Source organism: Chrysochloris asiatica, unplaced genomic scaffold (genome assembly GCF_000296735.1).
Source record: "Chrysochloris asiatica unplaced genomic scaffold, ChrAsi1.0 scaffold00040, whole genome shotgun sequence".
NCBI lineage: Eukaryota > Metazoa > Chordata > Mammalia > Afrosoricida > Chrysochloridae > Chrysochloris > Chrysochloris asiatica.
In genome coordinates this window covers 18,235,420-18,243,316 of record NW_006408558.1, presented here as the reverse complement: position 1 = coordinate 18,243,316, position 7,897 = coordinate 18,235,420, and positions in this window count along the sequence as shown.

Below are 7,897 nucleotides of genomic sequence, written 5' to 3'. Positions count from 1 at the left end.
ACCTTTGCCGTTATTGCTGGTGTGAGATGATATCTCATTGTTCTTTTGATTTGCATCTCTCTAATGGCTAGTGATCGTGAACATTTCTTCATGTTTGTTGGCTGCCTGGATCTCCTCCTTGGTGAAGTGTCTGTTCATGTCCTGTGCCCATTTTTTAAATGTGAACAAGCTTTTGTATTTCCTTATTAAAAAACGCTTTAGGCTGAACTGTGAGCCATGAATGTAAAAAACAAAACAAAATAAACCCGCTGCCTGATCTTGCACCATCCTCACAATTGTTGTTAAGTTTGAGACATTGTTGCCACCACTGTGTCAACCCACCTTGTTGAGGGTCTTCTCTCTTTTTGGCTGACCCTCCATGTTACCAAGCATGATGTCCTTCTCCACAGACTGGTCCCTCCTGATAATATGTCCGAACTATGACAGACAAAATCTCACCATCCTTGCTTCTAACGAGCATTCTGGCTGTAATTTTTCCAATACAGATGTTTTCGTTCGTTTGGCAGTGCAAGGCATATTCAATATTCTTTGCCAATACCATAATTCAAATATATCAATGTTTCCCTGGTTTTCCTTAATCATTGTCCAGCTTTTGCATAAAGTGGGTCAGGCACACTTTAGTCCTCACAGTTAACATCTTTGCTTTTAAACACTTTCAAGAAGTCTTTGGCAACAGATTTGCCCAAACAGTACATCAGTTGATTTCTTGAATGCTACTTCCATGGGTGTTGATTGTGGATCCAAGTAAAATGAAACCCTTGACAACATCAATATTTTCCCCATTTATCAGGATGTTGCTTATTGAGTGACAATAGCTGTTACCTTTTGAATGTAGATTGCCAGGTCTTTCTTCTGACGTACCTTTAGTTGAACTCAAACCACCAAAGTTTCAGTTAGTTGGTAAAGAGCACAGGGGAACAATGGTTTACATGTTGGAAGCCTAGTGCTTAACTCATTGTTAGGTGAGGCTAAAGGCATGAACAGAGGCCTGTTTTGGGTGTGGACAGGACTGGTGTGAGCAGGGGGCTATGATCTCATAGGTGTTTGGAAATGCTTTCCCAGTTGCTCTGAGGGACAGGACTGAAGAGCAACAGACAAAGGATGATGAGGGTGGAAGGCTGTGGGGAGTGGGGCTGGGGTTCAGACGGTCCCTCAGGGACACAGGCAAGGGACAGAAAGTGATGCAGGGGTGGAACGAGGCTGAGTATGGGGCAGGGGTGGAGTTCACAGACAGGAAGAGCAGGGATCAAAACCTGGGCCACGCTGGTAAATGGAGGGTGTGTGAAGCCACAGACCAGGAGGGGACCACATGGGAAGAACCAAGTTAGGGAGGAGAGTTGGTCACCTGACATAATTTAGAGTCTGGATACGGAGGAAGAGCCGGCAAAGGAGCTGCCCCAAAGGCAGGAGGAAGACCAGAAACACAGTCATGGTACTTGGCCCAAGTAAGTGCTCTAGTTGTTGTTATTATGAGCCGTGGAGTCGGTTCCGACTCATAGCGACCCTGTACAGGGTTTCCAAGGCTGTAAATGTTTACGGAGCAAAAAGTCTCATCTTTTTCCCACAGAACAGCTGGTAGTTTTGAACTGCTGACCTTGCAGTTCGCAGCCTGATTCGTAATCACTAAGCTACGAGTGCTCTTGGGAGGATGGAATTGAAAGGTGCCAAGAGCCCATCAACGGAAAAGTGGGTAAACAAACTGGGACAAACACACAATGGAATACTGTGTAACCTTGAAGAGTCTGATGAATCTGCAAAATACCTCATAACCTGGATGAACCTGGAGGACATTATGCTGAGTGAAATTAGTCAGTCACAAAAGGACAAACATGCTATGAGTCCATTGTTGTAAAAGGTTAAGAAAAGGTTTCCATATGAAAAGAAACATTCTTGATGGTTACCAGGGGTGAGAGGGAGAGGAGAGTAATTCACTAGCTAGAGGGTAGACACATGTTAGTTTGGGTAATGGGAAGGGTAATACACAAGAAGAGGGAGGGTGGCAGATGAACAATAAAGATAGTGGAAGACAGGGAGGTATGCATGGGCTAAATGGGATAGAGGTAAATAGTGATTCATGCACAACCTTGGAATAAAATGTGCTGTCAGTAGATACATGGATTGAGACATAAACTGAATGGGTAAAGGAGGGAAACTGTTTATATGTTTGACTGTCTTGTGGATATTGATTTCACCCTGTCTACTACTGTATAAAACATAGAAGTGAATACTGGGAATTATGATTATAGAAAGTTTGTAATCCCATCTTCAGCCTATAACTGCTTCGATTTTCTAAAAGGGGAGTTAGAATTTGCCCAGGGAAATATGCTTCTTGTTAAGCCTTTGTAGCGTGGGGCCTGAGTGGAATCCTGAGCCCCACCCAGAACCTTCTGAGTTGGGACATTCCTGTTTGAAAAGACAGGCAGACCAACCTGAAGAAGAGTCTTACTGAAAGAAAGAAGAGTCTTACTGAAAGAAAGACCTGCAAAAAAAAAAAAAAAACCAACCAAAACAGACTGGCTTTTGAATTTCAAGCAAGCTGTTTGCTTTGGAGGTATCAAGGCAAGAAAAGTCAGCCCATCAGGGAAAACCCCCTTCTAGGACTAAAATTTAGAGTGGACCCACAAGCAGTCTGGTATGCTCACTAGTGACCACCTGGGTCTACTTGTGAATGGAAGTAGGTGGCATGCAACAATGAGGATATGGGGGGAGTCTGGCCATGTTCCATTGATACCTCTTGACCTTGAGATGAGAAAAAGAAGAGGAAGGGCTGATTAGTCTGAAGTTTAAGGAGATGTGTGAACTCCTGAGGCCACAGGCACTGACCTAGCCCCTGGGGGTGAAGAGTGAAGTGGTCAGCTGGTCTGACACTGTAGGGAGGTGTATGTGAACTCACAAACTTGCAGCTAGTACCCATTTGACCTATCTTGAATGCCTAGCTGACCAGAGCTCAACCAGATGAAGAAAAAAGATGTTTGATACTGTGAGCCAGTGTTAATTGTTATAATTTCATGAACTGGACTTTTGCTTATGGATGTAGATGCTCAAAATTCCAAACGGAATAGAAGGATTCTTCATATCAAGGCACAAGCTTGTTTCATTAGTGTATTGGTTGGTTTTGTTGTTGTTGTTAAGCGCTGTTGAGTCAGTTCTGACTCATAGCAACCCTGTATAGGGTTTCCAAGGAGTGGCTAGTGAGCTTGAACTGCTAACTTTGCAGTTCAAACCAACCCTGCGGTCCAGCACATTAACCCACAGCGCCACACCAGGACTCCTGGTTGATAGGGATGGACCATTTAGACATTGGCTATCAAAAAATGGAAAGGGGGATATAAAGGCATGAAGTGGCTGGTTTACAAACCTTTGTGAGTGTGCTTGGTTTCAGAATGAGATGGGTAAGGGAAAATTCCCACTGAATAGTTTTCCTCTTTTCCAGATGGAGCTGGTGAAAGGGAACGGGGGATGACAGTGATAGGATTTTATGATTTCACTGTGAGTAAGTGTTAGCAGATTTCATTGTGATTGTCCCATCTGTAACTGGAGAAGTGGGGAGGAGTTAATCTTTCACTTCAGGAACAGACAATCCCAGGACCATCAAGAAGGGAAAGCAGCGACACAGAGACCATGATAGAGGCGCTGGCACGGAGAGACAGAGCAGTTGTAGGCTTTAGGCCCATGGACTGAGAAAGGCTCTGTGCCTGTGGGCAGGAGGTAAATGAATCGCTACTGGTTGTTTTGTGTGTGGACAGCAAATACTTTTGCTTTGTTCCTTTCTGAAATCTAAGCTGTAAATGGGTGGGCACAGGGATGAAGTAGGATCACAGTTGTTGCCGGAAGGGGATTGTCATCACTGAGATGAAATAGTGTGTTCATTTGTTAAATGTAAAGCTGATGATTTTGTCTGTAAACCTTCACTCAATTCATAATGAAAAGTAAAAAAAAAAAAAAAAGGTTATGAGAGGCAGACCCAGATGAAGATTGGCAGGTAGCTGCTGTCTGTGACACGGTAGGACAGTACATTGGACTTTGAGGTGGACACCCTGAGTCAAATCCCAACTACACAACATGGCTGGGTTCTGGGTTCCTCACTCATCTATAAAACAGGGAATAGCAACAGTCGTATCCGCACCTTGTTCTTGGTTATTATTTATAACGTGGAGAAAAACCTGGCAGACACTACCTGGATGATCAAGGAAATGAACATCATGGGCACCCAGTAGGCACCAAGAGTCTCCTGAAAAGATGCACCAAGAAGGACAAGCGCTTGGTGGTCTTCCCATAAAAAAGGCACAACCTGGATCCAATCAGAAGAAATCATCACACAAACCCCATCGGGGAACGACAAAATCCCTACCCTGTGCTCTAGAACTGTCCAAGTCATAGAATATGGAACTAAAGAACTGCTTCAGGTTAAGGAGACATAACAGCTAAATACACATATGATCCTGACCTTTCTGTTTATAGCGACCCTGGACAGGGTTTCCAAAGAGCAGTTGATGGGTTGGAACCACCAACGTCTGCTTAGCTGCCCAGTGCTTATCCTACTGCGTCATACCAGGACTCTTAGGAAGACAAATTAAGGTTTGTAGGTTACACAGCCGTACTGTGTCAATATTGATTTCCTGATTGTGATCACAGTCCTGTGTTTATGTGAGACAATATTCCGTCTTCGGAGTTGACACAGAGTATTTAGGGGTAAAGGGTGCTGCATCTGCCACGTAAGCTCAGGTAGTTCAGGGGAGAAGATGAAATGATAAAAGTGGGGGAATTTGGGCAAAAGGTGTAAGCTTTGTATACTTTCACAACTTTTCTGCAAGTCTGAAATTACTTCAAAGTAACAAGTGAGGAAAGAGCCTTGCCTACAGGAGATACTGAGGAGGCAAGAATGATTCCAGGGAGATGGCGCATTACCTGCAGCACAGGTGGAGTTACCTACTAGCAGCTCAGTTGTCACGGTTTGACTTTCTCACCTAATTATTTCGTAAAGCTAATGAACTACAGATGTTATCGGCGTTATCTGCCACTCACAGAGCCACACACAAACGTTCTAATCCTTTGCTGCTCTGCCTGAGTGGGTTCTCTGAGACACCCACAAGGCAGGAAAGCCTTTTCTGTTTGGAGCAGCTGGAGGGGGTAGGGACCGTGGCTCCCAACCCAGCAAATCCCACTCCTGTACCAGCCATCAAATGCCTATTCTCTGGGCTCTGGAAGAGATCTGCAGAAGCCTGGGGAAAGACTGTGGCTTTAGCCCAACTACGGCACAGGGTAAAGTCAAGAAGGGACAAGGAGGCTCTCTCAGACAGCATAGCAGCACACAGTAAATGCACCGATTAGCAGTATCCGATCCATGTTCATTTTCTGCGTTTGTTCATTGTACTGTGATGACCAGATCCCTCAGTGGCACAGATGGGTTGTACTCGTCTACAAACCTAAAACTTGGTGGTTCAAACCCACCTAGCAGAGCTGCAGAAGAAAGGCCTGGTGATCTGCTTCTTTTACAGAAGCCTATGGAGCACAGCTCTATTCTGTGACACACGGGTCGCCGTGAGCCAGAAGTAACTCAATGGCAACAGGTTTTTGTTTGGCTCGGGAGCATGGAAGGTTACTGAATGTTACTGTGGTTAGGAAGCCCTGGTGTTGTCAAGGTTAAGCACTCAGCTGCGAACTGAAAGGTTGGTGGTTTGAACCCACTTAGTGGCTACAAGGGAGAAAGCCTGGTGATTGGCTCCCACAAAGATTACAGCTGAGCAAACCCTGTGGGCAATTACATTTCTGTCAAAATCCCATTAGTCCAAATCAATGCAATCATGTTAGGAAATATCCTCATTCTTAGGAAATAATGATTGTCCTTAATCTTCATATATTCCTAATAAATCTTAAATAGTTTCACCTCACCGGAGAGACTTTCAACACAAAACAATGAGATGTCACGTTTTTCTATTATATCAGCAATAGCGCTGCCACCAATGTTAGTATTTCATGTTGGTAAGGCCACCAGGAAGGCAAACCCACAGGGTCCTGCAGACAGAGGGATATCAGGGCATTTTCTCTGGAAAGCTGGGTGAGAAACCTATGAAAAGCCTTTAAACTTTGGCCCAATCATTACTATTCTTGGAATCCAATCCAAGGGAATATTCTAAAGGGAACCAAGATATAAATGTGGGAAGACATTCAGGCCAGCCAACCTTTCCTCCACTCCTCACTTTATCAACATGGTTAGAGTCCCAACACCAGGTGGTGAAGTGAAAATCAGCATTATGCAAAAATGGAGGATGACCACAGGGATCCAGAAAATGAAGGATGACTATATCATTACATAACTCCCAAATAACAGTAGGTCCTCTGTACACAGGGTTTTGCAGATGGAAAATGTATTTTTTTTTAAAGCAATTAAGTGTCAAAGCTATCCCTCCAAGGATAACAGAGTGCAAAGTGCTACTGTATTACACTGTATTAGGTACTATAAGTAATCTAGAAATGTTTTAAAGCACGTGGCAGGATGTATGTAGGTCATATATGAGAGCTTCAAAAAGTTCATAGAAAAATGGAATTGAAAGAAAACGGAATTTTCCCACAAACTTTTTGAAGGTCTCTCATATGAAAATACTCATTACTACACTGTTTTATATAAGGGACTTGAGCATCCGCAGCTTTGGGTATCTGCAGGGAGGTCCGGAAGCAATCCCCTGAGAATACTGAGGGACATTGTACATCGTGGCATAATCACCACACCAGTGAGCATCCTGGTCCAGCCACGCTGACACGTCATCTTATGCATCACAGCCAGCATTACTCTCATTCTGCAACTATGATAGTCCTTAACACGCAAACCAGAGAGCAGATGCTTGACTACTGCTGTAAGTGTGAAATGTCAGGTAAAAACCTAGACAATAAGGGAGGAGGTATATAGACGACAGCAAATAATCTGAAACAATTTGAAGATCCAGCACGAGGTCACCTATACAGACATCACATAACCTGTTTTGAAAACCTGGGAAATGTTTTTGCTATAATGTGAAGACAAAATGTAAGAAGATAAAAACTGCAGAGATAACAGGATCTCTATGTTTTTCTAAAGTGAGGAAAAGAGCCAGTGGAACTGTTTGTTGCTCCCATTCTATTCTGACATCAGCAGTGGATTTATGCTTTTTTATACCTTCCAGGTTTTCTATGTTGTTGTTAAGTGCTGTCAAGTCGATTCTGACCCACAGTGGCCCTGTATAGGGTTTCTATAGCAGTGTACTATTTATAATCAGAAAAAATGTATACATGCAGGCCTCAGAGATATTAGGGGCTCAGTTCCAGACCACTGCAACAAACTAAGTATCACCATGAAGCTAGCCATACAAATGTGTTGGTTTCCCAGTGGATATAAAAGTTCTGTTTATACTCCACTGTAGTCTATTTGGTGTGCAATGTTGTTGCTAACTGCCATTGAGTCAGTTCCTACCCACAGCGACCCCCCCTCCCCCATAGGGTTTCCGAGGAGCAGCTGGTGAGTTTGGCCTTCCAACTTTGCAATTCAAACCGACCTTGCAGTCCAGTGCATTAACCTGCAGTGTCACACCAGGACTCCTCATGTGCAACAGAAAGATGAAAGAAGATTGAAATATTGTAAAACTGACCAGCATGTGACAAAGAGATACAAAGTGAGCACACGCTGGTGGAAAAATGGCACTGACAGACAGACTTGCTCAACACACAAAAAAACACAAAGAATCCAAACCCAGTGCCATCAAGGTGTGCCTTAGAGAAAGGATCACGGCTCTTGCTGAGGGATTCAACCTCTCTTTTCTTCAACAACGGGCCGGGCTGTGAGAAGGGCAGGGTCTCGGGGAAGCTGGCACCCAGGGTGCCCACATAGTAGGGCCTCCTTACTTTCTCTACCAGGTGTCCCAGG